General features: G+C 43.4%; 1 protein-coding gene across 2 annotated transcripts in view; it reads left to right on the forward strand.

The window, feature by feature from the left end:
• The first annotated feature begins 247 nt into the window (after positions 1–247).
• Positions 248–24552, forward strand: part of RBM47 (RNA binding motif protein 47) — a 159088-nt gene continuing 134783 nt past the window's right edge. The window contains exons 1-2 of one of the 2 annotated variants that reach the window (XM_059672778.1): positions 248–393; positions 542–701. The gene's annotated coding sequence lies outside the window, so the exon portion shown is untranslated. Of the gene's footprint in view, positions 394–541; positions 702–1459; positions 1773–24552 lie in introns of those variants that run through there. The other variant, XM_059672797.1, reaches the window with a different exon arrangement.

A 24552-nucleotide genomic window follows, 5' to 3' on the forward strand; every position in this document is an offset into this window, starting at 1 on the left:
CATAGTACAAATAATAATAATGATTAATAATAATAAAGCCAGCTAATGCTAAGTGGCAGGGACTTGTTCCAAGCTCTTTGTATGTATTAATTCATTTAACCATCAAAAAACATTTTTTGAACTAGTTCTTCAGTAAAGTAGCCCAAAGAGAAACGGCACTTTTCTCTCTCTCTCTCTCTCTCTCTCTCTCTCTCTCTCTCTTCTTTTTTTTTTCTCAGTTGCATGACATTGCAACCAGAAATCACAACTCCGTTTTAGGTTCCTGGTGGTTCCTGCTTCCTCTTCTAGTTTGTTTAGTCACCGAATTCGATTCCTGTTGGCCGATTACGCGCCTGTAAACAAGCTTAGCGCTCCATTGAAATGCGCGAGGCTCCTGAACTCTTGTGTAAACAGGTAACGCGGAGGGGTGGGGCGCAGATTGCCGGCTTCTTTGGGATGAGGATGGGGGTGGGAGTCAGACCAACTCCTCCAGATCAGGAAAGGTGACGCGAGGCCTTGGTTGCTGTTTCTACAGTCCAGTGTCTTCTGGTTCCCTTTCTAGAAACCAGCTGTAACTTTAGGGCACAGTGCGCTCAGTTAAGCCACTTGGGAACGAGCGGCACCCAGGCCCCAGGCCCTGCTGCGGAGGCCCCCGGCGAAGGTCGGGCCTCGGTCCGCGCGACGCTCCTTCCTGCGCTGGTCCCGGCGGCGCTCGCCTGCAGGTAAGGACGCTCCGGGGGTCCCCCTTCCGTCTGGCCCGCCGCGGTGCTCGCTCTGATCCTACCTGGTCGAACGCCGTCTTTACCCGGGGCCGACATGGGGGTGGGTGGTGCCGATCGGCTCGTGGTTCAGCTGCAGGTTCCTTATTCCGCAGACGTGGTTCTGCCTGGTTTCTCGGGTCAGCCCGGCGGGGGCCGGGCGTCGGTTTCGGATCGCTGTTCTCAGGTGGAGCAGGTGTCACTTCTGGGCTCACGTCTGGGCGTCTGAGCGGGGCGGGCGGCCCGCAGCGAGGCCCCCCGATCTCGCCCATCCCGGCAGACTTATTTGTTAACCTTCAGCAAAGGTATCCCGGCTCCGAAAACAACAGGAATGTTGCACTGGCCTTCAGCCAGCGGAGGCTCAGCGAGCAGGATAAAATTTCAGTGCAGATTTACGGGAAGTTCTCGGTGTTGAGAGTAAAAATCTGGTTTGGTGAGTTTAAGGGAAGGGAGTAGACGAGAGACAACCTTGCTACTGTGAGGCGAACGGCCCCGGCGGGGGAGGGCAGCGGGAGGAGGGAGGAGGGGACCGGGAAGGGCTCGGGAGCAGGCGCTGAGCGCTCCCGGGCGCACGCCGCTGGGCTCCCGGGCCGCGTCTCCCCGGGGTGCGCACCGGGCGCCGTCCCGCCAGGAGGATCGCCGCGCTTCCCAGTCTCGCTCCTGCCAGGAGCGGGGCCCCCGAGGGCTGCCTTCTGGTTCTCGCTCCTGCTTCTCTCTGCGGAGGGCGCAGCCTGGGACAGCGAGAAGCCCGGCTCGGGGACTTGTCCTCGCTGAGAGCTTCTCTCTGCAGGTTTCCAAAGTCAAAACATTCCGACAAACTGGAACTCCCAGGGCCTGGGAGTTGAGCCTAAAACGACCTGTTGCTTTAAGCGGCGCGGTGGGGAGTAGCTGGACACTCCTTGTTGTGGTTTTACATTAAAAAGAGCGAGGCCGGGAAGATGTTGTAGGTGACTTGCTAGCCTTGTCAATTGCTACCGGGCTGTGAATGAATGGTGTTAATTTCTGAAGTGGGGCGACTCCAAATACATAACAAAGGTAAGGCGGTTTTTGGTAATCCTTCCAACTACTGTTGCTTCATCTTACATTTGGGTCCCTATTTTGAAAAAAAAAAAATTTTTTTTTTCTTTTTCTTCTCTCTTTGGCCCTTACATCCCTCATTCCGAAACCTTCCTTGTGACTCTCGTGTATGTAGTGGGAGAGAAATGGTTTATAAAAAGATTTTTAAAGCGTCAGCTTCTGGAAAAGCAGAAAAATCATACACAGTCATCAGCTTCATGTTTCCTGTGGTGATGGAACCTTTTCCATACAAACAACAGACTCTTGTCACCCTTGAAAACACATGCTGGGGCCATCCCGCGGCACGGGTGTCTTTTTAGACTCAGATTATTAAAGCGAGATTGAGGAAACCAGGCAGCCATCTCATTTAAATGTTAAGGAAGGGGGGGGGGGGTGTCTTCGAGTAGTAATTTACCTCCAAAGGTAACACTGCTGGAGGCTTACTAATAGATGTTTAAAGTTAAAAATTCAATCAGAAAAGTGTGGGACTGATGAATTATGACAGCTGGCCAATCACCAGTCACCAGATATTTAAGAAATCAGTTACAATAAATGAAATGGAATTTTTCAAATAAATTATTCTTTTTTTTAAAATTAGGTAAAAGTTCACTTACTCTTGGTTACTGTCTCAAGGCATTTGGGGATATGGCTTCTATCTTAAGGCTTATCAAAGTGATAGAAAGATAGTGTCCTCAAGGGACTTCTTATAGGCCATACTGCTTTGAAGGGAAAAATCAAATAATTGTTTTTTTTTCTTCTTAGTGGCATTTGAATGACTCACTCCATTTTCTTTAGCAGGAATGTAGGTTAGAAATGTATTCTTTAAAAGTTTTAATGCTGGATCACATGCATTTTTCAGAGGAGGGATAGCAAAAGGGTTGACAACACAGACAGGAAGAGGTGGCCGCAGATTTAAGCACAGTTACAGCTAGACCAAGAGCATTTGAGAATTTCAGGTGCCAGTTCTTAAAAGCGAGGTGTTGTCAGTGGCATAAAGCGCAGCCCCTAGACAAACCAAAATACCCCACCTCGGCAATGACAGAACACTTTGCGGGAAATTGTGTCGCTATTAATTTAAATAATCATCTTTGCCAAATGGATGAGCTGGAGTCTTGGCAGGGAACAAAGCCAACCTGGTCTGAACGGGAAATCAGGAGGAGGGGAAAGAAAGAAGTTTGGGGTTTTGTATCCTTTCTTCTCCACCTAACCCTTCCCCCTGTTCTGATATACTCCATGATGGAGGGCCTCTTTGACTTAATTACTGGGTCATTGAAACAAAGATTAGAAGGTTAAAGTAGATGGAATTCTTTTACAAAATGAGTTTGCTTTCCAAATTTTATTCTTGATCTGAAGATTAAAAGTAAGTCACGTTCCCAGTGGTGGAGCCACAGGAAAGTGTTTGACTATTTCAGACAGGTTTCCACCCTTCCCAGCGACACATTTCACACATTTCAAGTCACGTCTGAGTTTTCAGGACCAGCAGGGGAATGGAGACCGGGGTGCTGGTGGGGGAAAGGAGAGCGCCTCCCCAGACAGACCCCTAGTTCAAGTGAAGCTGGGATTAGATCTCCCCAGAGAAATCGTAATCCTGGGGGGGGGGGGGGGGGGGACTGACTCTGAAGAGGGCTTTAATTCGGGATTCCTAAGACTTAGAGAAACAATACATTTTTTTCATGACTCTAGCATTGGGGGCCAAACATTTGTGACGTCGAAGTGAAGGTATAATGCAGCTTAAAAAATGGTTGTCAGAATGATGCCAAGTTAAAGGTTCTATTGGAACGTTACAGCTGTTGGCCTGATTAAGAGATATATTTTTCCTCTTGGGAGCAGTCTCAGTGTCTTATGATGATGTTGATTTTCTGGTTTAATATCTTAAGGGGTGTGTAGTAGTCAACCACCTGCTCAGAGTACTTGCTTCAAAGAACAGCCGGAAAAAGGTTTTCAATAATGGCAGTGCAGGTTTACGAGATAGGGGGCCTTTAGAATCTCCAGAGAACTACCATAGAAATAACAATAATTCATTGTTCAGTTGCCGCCTCCATCTGTTGGAAACGTCTCATGCTGGAGGGATTTAGGGGGCCATGGCACCCTGCCACTTCTTGTGTGTGGTCCTGAATTGTCTTGTCAGTCAAACACCCCTGAAGTCACCTGGCCTTGATTTCTGAGCGTTTCCACTTCTGTCAGAGTTGCTTCCCCTTCTAGTCTGTCAGCATCTGTGTGAGGGGGAGCTGACAGGGGGGGGATACCTCCCTTCGAAGTCAGTGAACCCCCTCTTTTCAGAACCTCTTATATTTTGCCCTGAAAAGGAGGTGAAGGAGAAATTTTCCAGTGAAAGTAGAAGGGGAGAGAATGTCTGGAGGAATAAATAGCCAAGAAACAGGTGATTTGCAAACACTGTTGGTACTGCGGAGTTTACCAGAAAGCTGGCATGGAGATGACCAGTGTCCTCTGAAATTGAAGGTGAACTGTCAACTGTAGGGACTTGAGGCTCATTTCCCCACTTTCTGTAGTTCACATGCTCCTAGGGCAGTGCAATAGATAAGTAATTTGAATGAGTTAAAGATATCATCTCTTCGTACAACCAAAAGTAAACTGATTACAAAAGACACAAGCCTCCCAACCTCACTCCCATTGGGTCTGTCCTCTACTTTCTGCAATGATTTAAGGACAACTGGAAAACCAAACCAAACCCACAGCTTAGTTTTTATAACTTATGTATATATTGTGAGCATTCTTTTTGTTGTGAATATTCAGTTTTTGTCATTATATGAATTTAGTTCATGCGAAATGATTTTTGAAATGTGCTTAGATGTATGCAGTTTATATGTCTGTAAAATACAAACCATAAGTAAATTGATACTTTAATAGAAATCATTAGCCACAGTTTATAGTTGCCCTTTGGGTAAACCCTATCCGTTTTTGAGAGAGTCATTTTAGAAATCAAAAGTACAATCCCCCACCTTGCTGAAGGCCATGTAAGAGAGATGACATCTGGAGAAGTGCTAATGTAATCCTGAGAACTCTTTGTGATTTGGGGAAAATACCAATCCTTTGGTCTCAGCAGATTCCTGGTAGTACAAAATATATACTTTATTTTGTAAATTGTAGCCATTCATATTAATCAAGGAAACAATCTCTGCTCTCTTCAAATCATGGTATTTGTCTCTGGGGATAGTGTCTGTTTGTGGTTCTTAAGAACGTGGCAGCCCAGTGCCAAGCACCATAGTCAGTGCCTGGTGGGTATACATTGGAGAAAGGGGAGTTGCTGACAGTTGTAGCCTCCTGTTTGTGCTTGGCTTTGGCTAATAGTCAATATTGCGAATATGGAAGTTCCCACCATCTGGGGAGAAAGACCAGCTGATCCCATGATAATCCATGCTTGGGTGAGCAAGAGTTAACTATATGTACCAACGGGCAGCGGGTGGGTGTACAATGAATGCGGGGCATTGTGCAGGTGAAACAGGAACAGGACGCCTCTACCTGACCAAGGAAATGCCAACCTGTAAAAATTATAACAAAAAGCATTCAGCTTTCAGAGCACTGAGATCCAGCTCGGTCATTCCTGTAAAACATTTCACACCGTGCCAAAAATACATAAAGAACTACTTACTGAAATGACGATTTTTTTTTTTCAGGTGTTCGTTCTCTGAGATCCGTTTGATTGCCATTCTGAAAATGTACATCTGGGCCTTTCGAGCTCAGGTGAAATGTTCATGTCTCTGAAAGTGAGGATCCGTGTCCGTGCTAGCACTGTGCCTTTGGAAAAGATGGCTTAAATCATATTTCTTTTTGTTTGTTGTCATTTAGTCTTTGAAATAATAACATGGTTCTTGGGACACCAAGCCCTTGCCAAGATTAGGCCCATCTTCCCAGTAGCCTTCTTAAGACAAAGTTGCCTTTGTATAACGGCGACCGGGAGGATTTGGTGACACAGAAAACTCCGTGGGGCACTGCAACTTATTATTAACAGAAAATTCAACGGCCTCATGTTTGTGTTGTTTGTTATGCTCTCCCAGCTAATCTCTGTGTTATATTTCTCCATACCGATGATCTTACCATGTAGACTTACCCAGGAAGGACGTGGTGGCTGCGGGTTTACCGTGGAGTTTAGTTAGATTATGAAAGGCCGAAGCTGCAGCATGCCGATGCCCAGGGGAGCTCGGCTCATGAGCTAGTTTGTTCTCAGGGTAATCAGCAGAATTTGATCACGTGTGGAAAGCAAGAAAATGGCATCAGCCAGCGTGAAAAATGACAATTGCGGGGGAAAGGGATGGCTATTGGCTCTAAATTCAAACTGCATGGCAGAGTGGCTAGGAGCAGAGATAGCCTGGGTTCAAATCCTGGCTCGGCCCCTTACATGCCGTGGGACTTTAGGCAGGTTACCTTTGAAAACAAAACAAAACACTCTGTGACTCAGTTTCCCCAATCATAAACCGCCGACCTGGCAGCGTCTTGTAAGAATTCTATTAATTAATCTTGATCATTAAAAAAAATTATTTTTGTATATACTTCCTAGATTTCTCTTTTCTCTTTCTAAAATGCCTGATAGAGGCATATTCAACTTCTTAGATTGTCTTCTTATATTTGAAATGTGTCTTATATTGCTTATTCTCTCATTACTCCATTTTCTTAGCAGACTATTCTCATTTTAGGATCTTAGCCTGTACAAGATCTCCTATAATCTTTCTGATGATATTAATTAAACTTATGTAATCTCTCTCTCTTTAATTTTTTTGGTTGTTGTTAAAGTATACTTGGCATACACTAATATATTAGTATAAATTAATCTACTGTCTGAACAGAGCTTAGAACAGTGCCTGGCATGTACTCAGTATGATGTGCATGTACATCATGTTTGAATGCGATTCTGGGTTTGAGTTCTTGTCTCACTATTCTAACCATGTAAGAGTTGTCTTTCGTGACCTCTTCTGCTGGCTGGAATCCAGGACCCTCTTCCCAGCATCACTCCATGGCTTTGAACGCATGGCCGTTGCCATTGTAGGCAGGCACTGTTTTGATGCTTGTTTTGGTTTTTGTATGTTAGTTGTATGGAGAAAATGTTACTTAGAATGATCCAGGTGCGTTTTCCCTCCCTCAGTAAACTAGATATGTCAGAAACAAAAGGAATGATGCTCTATCATATCTGTCAAGTGTGAGACTATCAAGTGTGTGGCTGCAAGCAGCATCGATTCTGAAGATGACTGATGTAAAGTAGACATTTTCTGTGTGAAAGAGCTTAATGCATCAAACTTAAGTAGTTCTTATTATGTTTTTATTGGTTAGTATTAACTAGTCATAAGTATAATAAACAATCTGGGACCTCAGAACTGCCACAGTGCCTCATCTGTGTACTTCTCATGGCACACTTACGTATATCACTTCTGACTTTGGTTCCTATACTGTTTTTTCTACCAGGCAGAAATGAAGTTCCTTATTGGCAGGATTTGTATCTGAATAACATTTGCATCCCTCAGTGTCCCTAGTTTATAGTTGAGTGCTCATAAAATAAGAATTTATTTGTTCAAATACACACATAGAGACATTTTTGCATTCCATGGTGTGTACTATACGTCGTAGTTCTCTGAATGACTTGTAATGAACTCAGGCAGGAAGGGATGAGAACCTAAGCCCTATCCACAGCCCTGCCTCTGAAAGCTTGGCAGGGTGGGACGGCCTGGGATAGGGAGGGTCGATCTCTTACAGCGCTTAGGTGCCCATTACATTGTGTAAACATGCATATGCTCCTCTTTTTCTGTTCTTTATCAGTCTTTAGAAGGCTCAGCCTTGTGACTAGGTAACTATGAGAAGGGGGGAAAATATATTTTCTCAGAGTTAGAAGGAATTTATTAGATAATTAATAGAAAAATGTGCATATTCTTAAATTAGGGAAAATGAACAACCACAACGAAATCCAAATGAAGAAGAATATCAGGTGAAGGTACAGGTCTGTGAGCCCAGTGCTGTGGTTTTCCTGGTGGGCTGGTGTTCTCTTGGCTAAAGAAAAGAGTTGAGGAAGGACAGGTGGCTAAAGAAGTACTGAGACAATTGCCTCTAGTGAAATCCTATTTGCAGAGCAAAGAGACTGCAGTAACAAGTCAGCTCTTCCCACTTGGTGCAAACAATAGTTTGGCCCAGGGACCATCTTTGCTCTTTGCCCTACATTGTAGGTCTCAGATAGTACTGATAAGTGGAATTTATGCCTGTCCCTCCCTGGAACTTCCCCCACCCCCACCCAGCTTTATTGAGATATAATTGACGTATAACACTATGTAAGAAATAAGGTGTACAACGTGATAATTTGATACACATATATAATGAAAAATAACTATCCTAATAAGGTTAGTTAATACATCCATCACTTCACATAATTACCATTTGTGTGTATGTTGAACCATTAAGGTTTACTTGCTTAGCAACTTTCAAATATTCAGTAGAGTATTATTAGCTACTAGTGGCCTGGTGCATGGATTCATGCACATTGAAAGGAAGTTAATTAGAAGAAATATTTTAATATTGCTATTTGCCCTTCCTCTATAATAGAAGTGTCAACTAAATTCACAATCGACAATGACAAATGGAAATGCTTGTGTACAATTGGTGCCAGCAAGAACTTTATATGTATATCTCATGCGTGTGTCAACTTAGCCTTTTATAGATATAGAATAAACTTGCTTAACTAGACCTGCTTTCTGATTTAGCTAAACTTTTTCCAGCCCAGTGAAATAGCCCAACTTCTCTTTCAGGTAATTGTCAGCAACACAGCAGTAAATATCAACCCAAAGCAGATTATTGTAGATCATGCAGGGAGAACAAAGGGTAAAATATTTAACTGCAGCAGTGTTTGACTATATTCTTTGCAGTGAGAAAACCTGAAGTCATTTTCGAGGTCCACCATTTCTTCTTTTCAGTCGGGTCAAGTTTCTAAGCTTTCTAAATCTTTGTTTTCCGGCTAATGAAAAGAAAATAGGATTCCACCGAGTCTCCTATCTACCTACTCCAGGACTTCTGTGAGGATCAAATGAGATGAGGCATGGGAAAACGCTTCACAAACATTTGGTTAAAGTGTAAAATATTTGCACCTGGCTATAAAGCAAGTCGTGTTCCTAGGCTGAAGAAACTCCAAGGAGGCTAGTTGCTAGGGAGAGGAAGCCAGGTGTTGCTACGTGACTTTGTTACCCAGAGCCCACAGCCACCATTTCCAGGCCGGGCTGGGCTGTGGGCAGCATTTTGTGCCATGGGGTCTCGGCAGTGTCGGCCATAATTTGGTGTGCTGTCACTCTGGGTGGTGGCGGGGCCTGTGTCCCACTTGGGGAAGCCAAGTGTTGCTTTCTCGGCGCCAGGTCCGCGCTGCTGTTTCTCTGTAAATGGCCAGTGTGTGTCACGGCAGCTCCTGTGTTGAGTCTGCCCCTGGTGTTCAGTGAGGGTCATAGTGACCGGTCGGATGGGCGGAGGGACACTTAGCATATTAGCCTTTTATATATATTGATAGTCACCATGCTGTACATTAGGTCCCCAGAATTACTCATAACTACAAGTTTGTAGCCTTTGATCATAGTCACCTATTTCCCCCTCACCCCCACTCATCCCCTGGCAACCACCAATCTATTGTCTATTTCTATAAGTTTGATTTTTTTAATATTTACTTTTTAATGGAATTTGTGCCTTTCAACTGTGGTTGCTCCATATTCATAACCACCTGAGCCTGGTAAGGCAGGGCTCTTGGGATGTGCTTCCAGTACCATTCCCACTGTGGAAACCAGGAGTCACTCCCTCGGTGGGAACTGTGGGAGCACACAGACCCTGAAATTAAATGTTAACACCCAGGCTCAGCCAGGTGTGGCTCACTGGTTGAGGGTTGACCGAGGAACCAAGAGGTCACTGGTTTGATTCCTGGTCAGGGCTCAATCCCCAGTAGGGGGCGTGCAGGAGGCAGCTGATAGATTATTTTCTCTCATCATTGATGTTTCTCTCTCCCTCTCCGTTACTCTCTAAAATCAATAAAAGTATTTTTTAAACAAACAAATAAATAAATGCTAATGTCTGTGTTCTGACACATCCTACCTAGTAAGGTGTGAAAGGTCTTGCCCTTTTCCTATTGGTTATAACTAGTGAAGGAACTAGTCAGTTGAACTGTAGAATCTGCTATCTTTTTCCCCTGCTTCCTTCCATCTTTCCCCTCATCCACACCTCTGTTCTTGACACAGGATCCAGAGCAACTCTTTCAAAACAGAAGTCAGATCATGTCAGTCCTCTGCTGAAAACTTTCCAGTGCTTCTCCATCTCACTCTAAAGCCACTGAAGCACTCACGGTATTTCTAATCCAATTGCCTCTTTAATCTCAACTCTTATCATCGCTCACTCTTTTATTCACTCTGCTGTAGCCAGTTTCATGCCTCAGGGCCTTTGCACTGGCTGCTCCCTGTCCCTGAATCAGTTTCTCCAAATACCTGTGTGGCTCACTCTTTCACCTCCTTCAGGTTTTTCCTTTCCTCCCTCCATCTAAACAGTAATTCCTCCTTCCTGCTGGCACCCTCTATCTCTCTACCCTGTTCTATTTTTAAAATATTATATACTTATTAGTATGGCTTGTCTCTTCTCCACTAGAATGTCTGCTTCAAGCATCTTAGTGCAGTCTGCTGCAGAGTAGCCACTCAATAAATATTTTTTAAATGAATGAATAAAACACAGGCTTTTATACAGCACAGGTATGACTGAAAGTGTCATATAGCTTGTGTGTTCTATTCAAAATACAATCATGAACACACCTTTCTGAATAAGCATGGATTTCCTCCCACACCTCTCCTATTAAGCTGCCCTGTTTTCTCTGGTTTCATTATTTTTGTGCCACCCAGAGCCCTTGATGGAGGTGGATGACTAAGTAATGAGCAAGGCAGGTCTCGGTGTGGTGATGGTGCAATCATTTCAGCACTTCTCTCTGTTTCCAAATCAAAACCTGGTCTTTGGCAATCTTTTTGTGACTTCCAATTCTTACAGCCCTCTGGTTTGAACCAGGCTTGTGAATTGCATGCCCTACAGATAATTACACTTAACTAACAAATGTTACTATATTGTTTATTACTTTTTCTATTATCATTTAATTATAATTAATGATTGTTCTGAAAGTTAACTGTCAAGGCCAATTTTTTTTTTCACTAGCTCTTCTGACCTTTGAGATTTTGCCAAATGCCAACTGCTGCTACAGGATTCCATCTAGATTTTTCTCGATTGCAGAGCTCAGTTAGGTATTTTAACTTGACCTGACATGAAATAAGAGTGCTGGTGTCATTGGCCGAGTCTTCAGTATTTCCCCAGACCTTTACACAAAACCTTGCTCTTGCCTTTTACTGAGTGGCAAAGTAACTCTCTGATCTGACACACTTGCTTGCTAGCCCCGGCCTCATTCTCTCCTTTTGTACAATTTTTTTTTAATTAAATCTTTATTGTTCAGATTATTACATTTGTTCCTCTTTTTCCCCCCCATAACTCCCCTCCTCCCAGTTCCCGCCCCACTCTCCGCCCTCACTCCCCACCCACTGTCCTCATCCATAGGTGCACGATTTTTGTCCAGTCACTTCCCGCATCTCCCACACCCCTTTCCCCCCCAAGAATAGTCAGTCCATTCCCTTTCTATGTCCCTGATTCTATTTTGATCACTAGATTATTTATTCACTTGATTCTTAGATTCACTTGTTGATAGATGCATATTTGTTGTTCATAATTAGTATCTTTACCTTTTTCTTCTTCTTCCTCTTCTTAAAGGATACCTTTCAGCATTTCATATAATACTGGTTTGGTGGTGATGAACTCCTTTAGCTTTTCCTTATCTGTGAAGCTCTTTATCTGACCTTCAGTTCTGAATGATAGCTTTGCTGGATAAAGTAATCTTGGTTGTAGGTTCTTGGTATTCATCACTTTGAATATTTCTTGCCACTCTCTTCTGGCCTGCAAAGTTTCTGTTGAGAAATCAGCTAACAGTCATATGGGTATTCCCTTGTAGGTAACTGGGTTTCTTTCTCTTGCTGCTTTTAGGATTCTCTCTTTGTCTTTTGCTCTTGGCATTTTAATTATGATGTGTCTTGGTGTGGTCCTCTTTGGATTCCTTTTCTTTGGGGTTCTCTGCGCTTCCTGGAGTTGTAAGTCTATTTCTTTCACCAGGTGGGGGAAGTTTTCTGTCATTATTTCTTCAAATAGGTTTTCAATATCTTGCTCTCTCTCATCTTCTGGCACCCCTATAATTCTGATGTTGGTACGCTTGAAGCTGTCCCAGAGGCTCCTTACACTATCTTCGTATTTTCGGATTCTTTTTTCATTTTGCTTTTCCAGTTGGGTGTTTTTTGCTTCTTCGCGTTTCGAATCTTTGACTTGATTCTTGCGCTCCTCTGGTCTGCTGTTGGGTGTCTGTATAATATTCTTTATTTGAGTCAGTGTATGCTTAATTTCTAGTTGGTTCTTTATCACACATCGAGGGTCTCATTAGATTTCTTGAGGATCTCACTACATTTATCGGCTGTCTCACCAGTCTTTTCGAGGGCCTTACTAAGTTCATCGGCAGCTTCTAGACAGTTCTTGAGAGACCTTAAAAGTGTGGTTTTGAGCTCTATATCTTCCATTTCTGACATTTGCGTCCTGTTTCTTTGTCTCCGCATTTTTTTATCTTTTCTTGGTGCACCCCCTAGTGGTCTTTGTGCGCAGTCTTGTTGTAGTTAAGCCTTGATTGTCAGCAATACCAGGGGTGATTTGACCTCCAGGCTAACTGGCTATGAGAGTCAGCTGTGTCTGCAGTGGGAGAGCTTCTGTGCTGGATCTCTAGGGCGGTGCTAATCTAGCCTTTGCCTGAGGCTATCTGGCAAATGGTTCTGGGCAGGGCTTGGGCGGGGCGGGTCCCTGGGGATCTACAAGGCGGTTGGAGCAAGGAGTTATGGCTGCTCTCAGTTCCATCCCTAGGGGCTCTGCCTCTCAGAGTCCCAGCAACCACTGCAAACCTCGGAGAGAAAGCTGCCTTTGAGTTCTGACCGAAGCCAGATAGTCCCGCTTCTCCCATTTGAGTCTGGGTCCCCAGAGACTTGCCGGGATCTGGAGCTCAGAGTCTGAAACTCCCTCCTGATTGAAAACAACAACCGCACCCTCGCCGCCAGCCCGCTCCGTGCGCGCACTCCGCACCTGAGTATTTCACTTCAGCATTGCGCCTCCTCTGAGTCTGGGTATGATATTCTCTTTCCTCCTAGTTGTAGAATTTCCACTCAGCCAGCCTTCCTGTGGTTCTGGATGATGTCCGTTCTGTCCTTTAGTTATATCTCTGAAGTGGTTGTTCGAGGCAGCAATCTCCGGCGTTAACCTATGTCGCCATCTTGGTTTTTTCCTCCTTTCGTACAATTACCTTGGTTTTTTAAAACTGCATTTCTTGATCTTTGGAGGTAAAGCTCCCTCTGTGTGTCCACTTGCCTTATGTAGATCTATACCTCGGCACTGGAAATTACCTTCCCCAGTGGAGGGTAGAAACCCATGACTACTAGGCTTGGGGACCCTAGAGCCAGTCATGAAGGTGAGTATATAGTCCAGGAAGGTTATTTGCAGTAAAAAAAGAATCTATAATAATTCTATAATAATAAAAGCATAATATGCTAATTAGACCGGACGTCCTTTCGGACGACCTTCCGAATGAAGCCGGGGCTGCAAGGGAGGCCCAGGTCCTGGGTGCCTGCCAGCAGCCGGAGGGAAGCCCGGGTCCCAGGTGCTGCAGGGAAGCTGGTGCCGGCAGCCGGGGGAAGGAAGGCCTACTCTTGCATGACTTTCGTGCATCGGGCCTCTAGTATTATATAAATTCTGCTGAAGGTACATGGAGATCTTGGTTATGGTTATTTCTGACTTGTTGATCATGGCTTGTGACTGATTTAGAATTATTGGATATTTTTTCACTTCTAAATTGATTTGGAAACTATTATCACAATTGATAGTAACTGGACAATTTGCTGAGGAATTTTTAAAAAATGAAATATATTTAATAAACAACTAGCATTTATGGTACTTTCTGCAAATCATTTCATCACTTACTATATGTACCAAATGGGAAATTAAAAATGAATAGCATATAAATGTTAAATTAGACAGACCTGTCTTTAGCAATATACTATGTAGAAGGAGCTGGTGGTAATTACTTATGATTTAGAAAAATTTATCAAAATATAGAACGAATAAATAGGTCCACTTGTAAAAAATAAAGATGATAATTTATTAAACTGGACATTGAAAGGACCTACTTTTCTAATATAGACATAGAGTCAACGGTTACTTATTGAGTACCTGCTGTGTGCCAGACACTAGGTGCTAGGTATGCAGTGGAGAATAAAGTCCTCTACTCTCATGAGGCTTTCTTTGGTGACGGAGATGGGGTTCAGTGCCCTGAAGGAACCAGCAGGTACTCGACAATAGTAGATGGGATTCTTAACTGGAGTGGTCCCAGAAGGCTCCTCCAGGGAGGTCATGCTGATGAACAGAAAGATCCTTGCCAGATGGAGTAGCATTTATGAAGGTCCTATGGCTGGAAAAAGCATGGCATGTTGAGGAATGTAAGTGCTGGGAGCCGATGGATATGAGATAGGGTTGTGGGGGTTACTGAGACCATATATAGGCCCTTCAGGACCATGGAAAAGAGTATGTGTGTTGTTCTTTAAGCCCATTGGAAAGCCATTAAAGAGGATTTACTTGTCAAGAGCTAACTAGGTGAACATTGGACTGGAGGGAGGCTGTCCCAGCAGACAAAGTGCTGGGGTCCAGCCCCAACAGGTCCAGGGGTTCCCATAGGTGAGGACGGAGTCGGCGAAGAAGGAATGACATGGAGGCAGCGTTCAGTTGATCATCATGGCGAGGTTCTCTCTTTATTGTCCTGTTACATCTATATTTATACTATTAGATTCTATAAGCATGCCTCTATAATTACATCATGGTATGTTTTGGGTAACGTTCTACAGTTCCTTGTTTCTTACCTGACCTTTGCCAAAAAAACTGTCTCTATCTAGTTCTGTTGATTTTAATCTTGTCTAGGTTAATCTCTGTGTTTCATTACAAGGGCTATTCCAAGGTCACTGCTCTACTGATAGGCTACAAGGAAGTGACAGAAGGAGATTATCCTACCCAGTAAAGGTTATGTCCTCCCCGCCTCACTGCTTGCCTTCCCTGGGACTGCCCTGTGTCGGTGGGCCTCCAGGGGTATAGGCTTTGGTGCTTTCCCTGGTGGGCAGACCCCTGGGGATGCGGGCCCAACAAGTCCCAAATTTATTGCGAACAGGCTTGTCCAAGTTCTTCATAAGTAGTACATGGTATTTCTGTAACACTAGGGGGATTTACTGATTTATTCTCTTCCTTAGTCCTGTTAACCCTTAACCCAGGGAAACAACCTTTCTCGGGGAGGTGTCCCTGGTTAAAACACATAGTGCTTAAGATGGGGAGCAAACATATGTCATATACGCCAGGTCCCTTGAAACATAACTTCGTCAAGCAGCAAGGGTGGATCGGCTTCCAGCAACAAAGCATGAATATTTGAGTTCCTATTTGAAGGTAGCAGTGGAGGTGGGAAGAAGCTGGTCAAATGGATGCAATTTCTTCTGTGCATCCGACTGCATTTTTACAGCCTCAGTTCAGCCCTGGCAGGAGTTTCACCAATGACTGGCAGGAATAGCAAGATAGTTGCTGATAACCCAGATGTAGAGGTAAGGAGAGAAATAAGAATTCTGACTTGAGGTACCGGGTGCAATGGGGGAGAACAGGTTGGAGGAGGGCAGAGCGAATCGAGAGTTCAGTTTGGGGCATCTTTACTGAGATGCCTCATAAAAACCCCGACGCTCTATCCACTGAGCCACACTGGCTAGGGTGACAAAATAATATTTTAAATTGAGCAGCTACCGTGTATAGGAAACTGTGATGGGGGGTGGGCTAAAGGATCGAACATTGAACAGTCTTTATTTATTTATTTTATAGAATTTAGTGGAGTGGCATTGGTTCACAAAACCATGCAGGTGTCAAGTGTACAACCCAACAAAGCAGCATGTGCACGCTGCATCGTGTGCCCTTCGCCCAAAGTAAAGTCTCTTTTCATCCCTATTTACCCCCCCGCCCCCGCCATTAAAAAATCTTAAGGCCCTAACTGGTTTGGCTCAGTGGGTAGAGCATTGGCCTGCCGACTGAAGGGCCCCGGGTTCGATTCCAGTCAAGGGCACATGCTCTGGTTGTGGGCTCGATCCCCAGTAGAGGGTGTGCAGGAGGCAGCCAATCAATGATTCTCTCTCATCATGAATGTTTCTATCTCTCTCTCCCTCTTTCTTCCTCTCTGAAATCAATAAAAATATATTTTTTAAAAAATCTTAAGTATAGTTTCAGTCACCAAGCAATCTTTTAATTCAAATTAATCCTATAGGTAATATTGAAACCTTAAATGTATATTTGATATTTATATTATATATTTAACATTAATTTGTATACTAATATAAATATACTTAATGATCTCTAAAACTTGAATACATATTTAATATACAGTGGGGCCTTGACTTACGAGTTTAATTTGTTCCGTGACGGAGCTCGTAACTCAAATTACTCGTATGTCAAATCAAAAAGTGAACGAGTGAGACACGTGATGCTGGGCTGATGTTGTGGCGTTCACTGTGACGTTCGCTGCGCCAACTAGCGGTGGGGTATCTGAAGCTGGCTCGTAACCCAAATTTTAGCTCGCAACTCAAAGCAAAAAATTGGCCGAGAGACGGCTCGTATCTCGAAAAACTCGTTAGTCGGGACACTCGTAAGTCAAGGCCCCACTGTACATACTTAATATACATTAAACAACATACTTGATATTCAAAACTAAGTGTAAATCATATATGAACAAAAATTCACCCACATTACAAAAGATAAAAGAAAATATTACAGGATGAAACAGTGGATTTCCTTGAGTTACAATCACCCAGAGGCATGCTGATTCATGCTGTAAATATTGACAATAAAAATGGATCCATTTAGCACATGCAAATATATTTTTTCTTTTCCTTATCTAACTTTACAAAGGGCCTGCCGCACTTCTGCATGACATGTGAGTGGAAACTGGAAGCCAGTACAGACTCATTTTAAACTATGTTGTGAAAGGCTTATTTCTCTAGCAAACTCATCTTTTGAGCTTCTAGAGCAGTGGTTCCTAACCTTCTGGCCCTTTAAATACTGTTCCTCATGTTGTGACCCAACCATAAAATTATTTTCGTTGCTACTTCATAACTGTAATGTTGCTACTGTTATGAATTGTAATGTAAATATCTGATATGCAGGATGGTCTTAGGCGACCCCTGTGAAAGGGTCGTTCGACCGCCAAAGGGGTCGCGACCCACAGGTTGAGAACCACTGTTCTAGAGCAAGCACTGGGGATATGATGGTAAATAAGGCACAAGCCTTTTGGAGCTTAGAGGAATGGAAGCTTTATCTGCTTATAGCATCACCACTGTAAGCTCTTCCCCCTCCCTCGCACCCCCCTTCCCCCCCAAAAGTGGTTATTTGGGCGGGGGGGGGGGGGTGTGATTGAGCAAGTATTTCCAAATTTGTAGGAATAAAATGCTATATTTTGGTCTTACGCACTGGAAAACTTCAGTTTAAAAAAAGTAATGTTTTAAAAAGTCATAAACCAGTAGGGATGGTAGGTATTGGGTATTGTTTTGCAATCATGGCTATAGAAATTGTCAATGGCTGTAGCTTTTCATTCTGGTATGTCAACACCAGTGAGCCTATGGGGTATAATCAAATTTATTATTCTTAATTGAGCCACATGGTGTACTTTTTGGTTTTGTATAAGATGGGTCAGTTTCCAAAAGTAGTGCCTGAAGGTTTCACATTTGTTCAAATTCTGTTTTTGATAAGAAATATACTTTGGTGAGGAGCTGTTAATAATGTGTGTTTACAATAATCTTACGGAGAAAGGAGGAGGCTTGCGTCTGAGTAATTGCTGAACGGCTGTCTTTAACTAAATATTTGAAGTTGGAAGCTAAAAACAAAATAATAATGACTAATAATAATGGCTGACATTGAATAAGCACTTTCTGTATGCTAGGCATGACCTTATTTAATCAACAGAACCACCCTTAAGAAGTAGGTCCTAATATTATTTATTTTTTATTTTTATTGATTTCAGAGAAGAAGGAGGGAGTGAGAGAGATAGAAACATCAATGATGAGCGAGAATCGCTCAAATCTATTGATCGACTGCCTCCTGCACGCCCCACACTGGAGATTGAGCCTGCAGCCCAGGCATGTGCCCTGACCAGGAATCGAACTGTGACCTCCTGGTTCATAGGTTGATGCTCAGTCACTGAGCCATGCCAGCCAGGCCCTACTATTATTCTTATTTCACAGATGTGGAAATGAGGCACTGAGAGGCCAAGCAACTTGACCAGGGTAAATAGTGGTCAGGATTTCAGACTATTGTGAGGCTTCCGAAGTGAGGGCTGGGAAAACCCCTGGACCAGAACCCAGTCTTCTTACGGAGGTCTGTTGCTGGCTTAGCAGACACGTGCCCTTGGACATGGCATGGTTCACATGACCGGCTTTCAATTTCCTTGTCCTTAAAATTGGATAGAAGGGAAGGGAGGTTTTGGACTAGACATGTTTTGCACAGCCCCGAATTTCTCGACTTCTAAGTCTTTTTACTTTCATGGTTCAAATCTATCAGAGATCGCTATTCGTAAGATGTCTAAAGGAAAGATCAGGGTGGTGGGAGTAAACTGGGGCTATGGGATTAGATGGGCAGGCACCCTGGCCTTAAATCACAGGAAGGAAACTGCTAGGTTAGGTGGTGTGTCCAAATCTTACAAAGTTCTTACAGACTTGATTCCTGACTCCTGAATCCATTCAAGATAGTGAATATAGCTGGTGTCTGGGGTGGTTCTAGGCCAGTGATGGCGAACCTATGACATGCGTGTCAGAGGTGACACGTGAACTCATTTTTTTTGGTTGATTTTTCTTTGTTAAATGGCATTTAAATATATAAAATAAATATCAAAAATATAAGTCTTTGTTTTACTATGGTTGCAAATATCAAAAAATTTCTATATGTGACACGGCACCAGATTAAGTTAGGGTTTTTCAAAATGCTGACACGCCGAGCTCAAAAGGTTCGCCATCACTGTTCTAGACCGTGGTTCTCCACTGGGGGAGACTGTCTTCCAAGGGACCTTTGGCAATATCTGAAGATGTTATTGGTTGTCACCATCTGGGAGGGGCAGGGTGCCACCAGCATCTGTGGGCAGAGGCCAGCAATGCTGCCGAACATCCTGCAATGCACAGGACAGCCCCTCGAACAAGAAATTATCTGGTCCAGAATGTTCATGGTGCCAAGCTTGGGACACCCCATTCTAGATGAGCCTTCGTTTTCCACATCCACTACAGCCTTCCAGAACCCGAATCAGAGGTGTTCAAACTTTCTTTAGTGGTTGCCCTTATCTCTTTCTGAAGATCCAGAGTCTGGGAAGGAATCCGGGAAGGAGGTCAGTGACAAGGTCGGATTGCACGCTGTCCTTGGGGTGCGGTGTTCACCAGCAGCCTGCCAGCAAAGGCCTCAATTCATAGTTTATTTTTCCCTTTGCCATGGATTTGGTGACTAATGTCAGTCACTTCACTCCTTCCTTCTCCAGTTTTGAGAATTCGCCCTTAGTTGAATGTCACTAAGTATTTCCAGAATTTGTTAGACTTTAGAATATATATATATATTTTATTGATTTTTAGAGAGAGAAGAAAGGAGAGGGATAGAGAGATAGAAACACTGATGAGAGAGGAACATCATCAATCGGCTGCCTCCTGCACGCCCCCTTCTGGGGACTGAGCACACAACCTGGTCATGCGCCCCGGAATTGAACCGGTGACCTCTTGGTTCCTGGGTCCATGCTCAACAGCTGAGCCACACCGCTGGGCTAGACTTTCGTTTTTGAGAGGTGTCTTGGTATTTGTAAATTTCCAACAGAGCTGGGCTTTGAGAAAGTTTGTTAGTAGAATCTTTTTGGACCTAAAGTTTGAAGCTTGAGATTAAGTAGGATGAATTTGTTTTATGCTTTATCAAGTCTGTATCTTAAAGTCATTTAAAATGAAAAACCTTTGTACTGTGCTTTAAACTCCACGGAGAGAGAAGAGCTGGTAAATGAATACATGCGAGGATATAGATGCATTGTCCACAGCTTTGGAAAAACGAGAAACATTAAAGGGTGGCTAGAAATGAACTCCATGTACTAGGCTGACATTTCCCTCTGCGGAAACATTTTGGTCAATATTTGATGTCCTGTAGATTTGGGAAAGAAAGATAAATGCATTTAGGCTTGCAGTTGTTCCTGGCCGAGGGAAGCTGCGTTTACCTAGCTTCCATAAGAAATCTATTACAACCAAAGAAAACATTTTGTGTTATGCCAGGTTGGGTCATTTAAGGTCATAAAAGCTCTGCAAATGCCCTGGTAGATTAGGGCATTTGCTTCCTGCTTCTTTCAGGCTTTATGGGATATACAGTAGTCCTCCTTATCCTTGGGGAATACATTCCAAGACCCCCAGTGGATGCCTGAAACCTTGGATAACATTGAACTCTAAATATAGTGGTTTTTTAAACACATAGTCACCTTTACACTTAAAGGAATCACTTTTTGGCTTCTTTTAGGCATATCTGAATTGCTGGCATCACTACTCTTGGGGCCTTATTAAGTAAAATAAGGGTTACTTGAATACAAGCACAGCAATACCTCGACATTCAATCTGATAACCAAGATGGCTACTAAGTGACTAAAGGGTGAGAAGTGTAGATATTTTGTCAATATGCTGGACACAAGGATGATTCATGTCCTGGGGGGATCGAGTGGGACCGAGTGGGACCAAGTGAGATTTCATTATGCTACTCAGAAGAGGGCACAATTTAAAACTTATAAATTGTTTTCTTTCCTGGATTTTCCATTTAATATTTCTGGACTACGATGGACTGTGGATACCTGAGACCTTGGAAAGCAAAACTGGATAAGGGGGGGGGGGCTGATGTATTTTGGACAATACAATTTGTGGACTTTCCAGTTACACTCCTGGAATGCCAGTCAGATAAAGGCCCTAGATACCAGTATCTCTTCACACCCACACATTACAGATCTATGATCAATGAATTCATTTAAATTCTGGGGAACTTATCTCCATTTCAGTGCTTTCTGTCTTTAGGAACAACTGGTTCTGCACTTTTACTGGCCCTTTTAAAAGTGCTTACTTTTCTTCCCTCTAAAGCAGCCGTGGGCAAACTACGGCCCGCGGGCTGGATCCGGCCCGTTTGAAATGAATAAAACTAAAAAAAAAAAAAAGAGAGACCGTACTCTTTTATGTAATGATGTTTACTTTGAATTTATATTAGTTCACACAAACACTCCCTCCATGCTTTTGTTCCGGCCCTCCGGTCCAGTTTAAGAACCCATTGTGGCCCTCGAGTCAAAAAGTTTGCCCACCCCTGCTCTAAAGCCAATTTCAGGCTTTTAGAGAAAGCTGACTTAATTGTATTCTGTTTCTCTTGATCCTTCATGCTTTGGCCATTTGAGTCCTATTCCGTCTCAGTCTCCATCTTTCTGTTCGGAAGAGGCAAGCAGAAGTATGGAAAGCCAACACCCAAAGCTTGATTATTTCAGTTACTTCGCTTACGATATTGGATATATATGTATATCTCATCCGTGATATCTTTGACATGATGAACAGATTGTCCAATTAATGTATGGTTTTACCCAAATCTTGAATAATGCTTTGAGGTTTGCTTCCAAAACTCTTCTTGAAGATTCCATGTGTTTTGGACATGGATTCTGTATTAGGCATTGGAGGCACAAATAGTTGTTTTTTTAAAATATATATATATATATATTGATTTTTTACAGAGAGGAAGGGAGAGGGATAGAGAGTTAGAAACATTGATCAGCTGCCTCCTGCACACCCCCTACTGGGGATGTGCCTGCAACCAAGGTACATACCCATGACTGGAATCGAACCTGGGACCCTTCAGTCCACAGGCTGATGCTCTATCCGCTGAGCCAGACCAACAAATGGGTTCTTGAGCTCACAGACAAGGTGAGACGTAAGCGAAAAATGTTGTTTTGTGCTTTCTTAATGGACGTATTTATTTATTCACCCATGAATTCACTGAAAACCATTTACTTTTGTGCCTACATTTATTTTGTTTTGAAGGAGCTTATGGCCTAGTACAGACAGAATGATACTTTAAAATGAGTGCTATAGCCCTGTCCCATGTGGCTCAGTTGGTTGGGCATCATCCCATGAACCAAAAGGTTGCAGTTCAATCCTGGTTATGGGTTTGGTCCCCAGTGAGGGGTGTGTGCAGAAAGCAGCGATTGATGTTTCGCTCTCACATTGATGTTTCGCTCTCCCTCTCCCTTCCTCCTCTAAAAACTAAGAATATTTATATATATTTAAATGAGTGCCATAAAATATTCTAGATGCTATTTGTTTGTTTGTTTTTTATTGCTTAAAGTATTACAAAGGGTATTACATATGTATCCATTTTATCCCCCCGCCCTAGACAGTCCCCTAGCCTCCCCTATCACCCAGTGTCTTATGTCCATTGGTTATGCTTATATGCATGCATACAAGTCCTTTAGTTGATCTCTTACCCCCCTACCTCCTGCCCCCCAACCCTCCCCGGCCTTCCCGCTGCAGTTTGACAATCTGTTTGAGGCAGCTCTGCCTCTGTATCTAGATGCTATTTGGAATCAGTAGCATCCGTTCAACCTGAGGAAGCATAGCCAGGGAAAGGGGAGATGTTTAGGGAACTCTTCATAAAGATAAGACCTTTTAATATACTTAACACTTACATACCACGTGTTAGGTGTCTGGTGCTATTCTGAGAACTTTACAAGGATTCACTTATTTAATCTACATAAAAACACTAGGAGATACTTACAGTTATTGTCATTTTACAGACCAGAAGACTGAGGTACAGATAAGTAATTTGCCTAAGATGAACCCAGGCAGCTTGGCTCCAGTGTTAGAGGTAATTCTTGAATGAGTCTTCGAAGAGACTCAGAGATTTGAAAAACAAGTAGTTGCCATTTAGGGGGAATCCCTGAGCCCAGAGAGAGATGAGGCTGAAGAGGTGGGGAGAAACCAGATCACAAGGACTTCATCCAGGGGCAAAGCATGTTCTTTATAGAAAGTATAGAAAAATGGAAACTACCAAAGAGGGAAAAATCACCTGGGCTCCTACTCAAAGAGCTACATTCGCTTTGTTGGTACCTCTCCTTTCAGCTCTTTTGAACATGTTTGCATTTTTTTCACATAGTTGGCCTCAAGCCATACTGTACTTCTGTACACTACTGTCCCTCCCTTTATCTCACTTAATCCTCACAGCATTGCTGTGATATTCACTATATCCATTTTATAGAGGTGGACACGGAGGCTCCATGAGGAATCTGCTTAGTTCATATGGAACCCACAGTTTAATCTGGGTGTTCTCCCACAGTTTAACCTGGGTGTTCTAAATCCAGGTTCTGGTCTTTTTCTGTTTCACACCTGCCTCCCCAGCAAAGGTTGATATAAAAAGAAGAGGTAGGGAAATGTATCCCAACATCGCAGGTAGCGCACTTATTTTGTGTCATCTTGTTTTCCCAAAGCAGTAATGGCAGCAGGATTAGCAGGCTGGCTCTGAGGAGTGTGCGTGTCAGGCCCTCAGCGTTGTTGCATGGTGCCACGTTCGTGGGATTTCTGCAGCTTGTATTTCCTTCACAGCATGTGCTTACCCAGAGTGTGGCTTCCATGCCAGGATCTTAGAATTGTACCTGCTTTACTAACCATGGCTTTGGCAGGACAGTGATTACTAGAGCAGAGATGGTGACAGTCCAACAGTATCTAAATTTGGGATTTGCATGTTTGCCCGGCATAACAAGCCTAGTTGACAAGAGAGAGAAGAAAACGAAGTCTAAGCTTGTTTCGTTCTCAAGCAAAAGAAAAGGGCTTTTTATGCTGTTTTGCACACAGTCTCAATACTCAGCAGAGGTGCTCCCCACCCCCACTCCCATCCCCGCGCTGTGCCAGGGCATATGAGATTTTTTGCTACTTTAGAGCCTCCCGCTTAAGGAAATAAGTTACTCTCCAAGCCTTGTATGGTAGCGTCCTGCTTATTATCTTGAGAAGCAATGACTAGAGCAGCGACTGGACACTTACTGGTCATTCTGCTAAATTCTGGGGAGTTGTAGATGAACACATGGACCCTCGTCCTGCCCTCGAGCTGCTCATACTCTATAGAGACAGCGCCCACTTACTGGGGTGTAACAGGGCGTGTGATCTCAACAGGGAGCCCAAAGGAGGGGATAGTCAGGGGATGGTCTTTTGGCTGGACTGTTTATTTATGTTTTGGGGGGAGAGATAAAATTTCATAATTTAAAGTGTAAAATTCAGTGGTTTTTAGTATATTCACTAAATTGTGCAACCATCGCCACTAATTCCAGAACATTTTCATTACCCCAAAAAAGAAACCCATGCCTGTTAAGTACTCACTTCCCATTTCCCTCTCCCCTACCTCTGGCAACCACTAACCGACTTTTTATCTCTATATATTTACTTGTTCTGGACATCTATAATAAAAGCATAATATGCTAATTAGACTGGACGGCCGAATGACATTCTGGACATCATTCCGACGTCCTTCTGGACGAAGCTGTCATGGTGGGGGCGAGGCAGAGGCAGTTAGGGGTGATCAGGCAGGCAAGTGGTTAGGGGCAATTAGG

This window comes from Myotis daubentonii, chromosome 1, assembly GCF_963259705.1.
Source record: "Myotis daubentonii chromosome 1, mMyoDau2.1, whole genome shotgun sequence".
NCBI classification, from domain to species: domain Eukaryota; kingdom Metazoa; phylum Chordata; class Mammalia; order Chiroptera; family Vespertilionidae; genus Myotis; species Myotis daubentonii.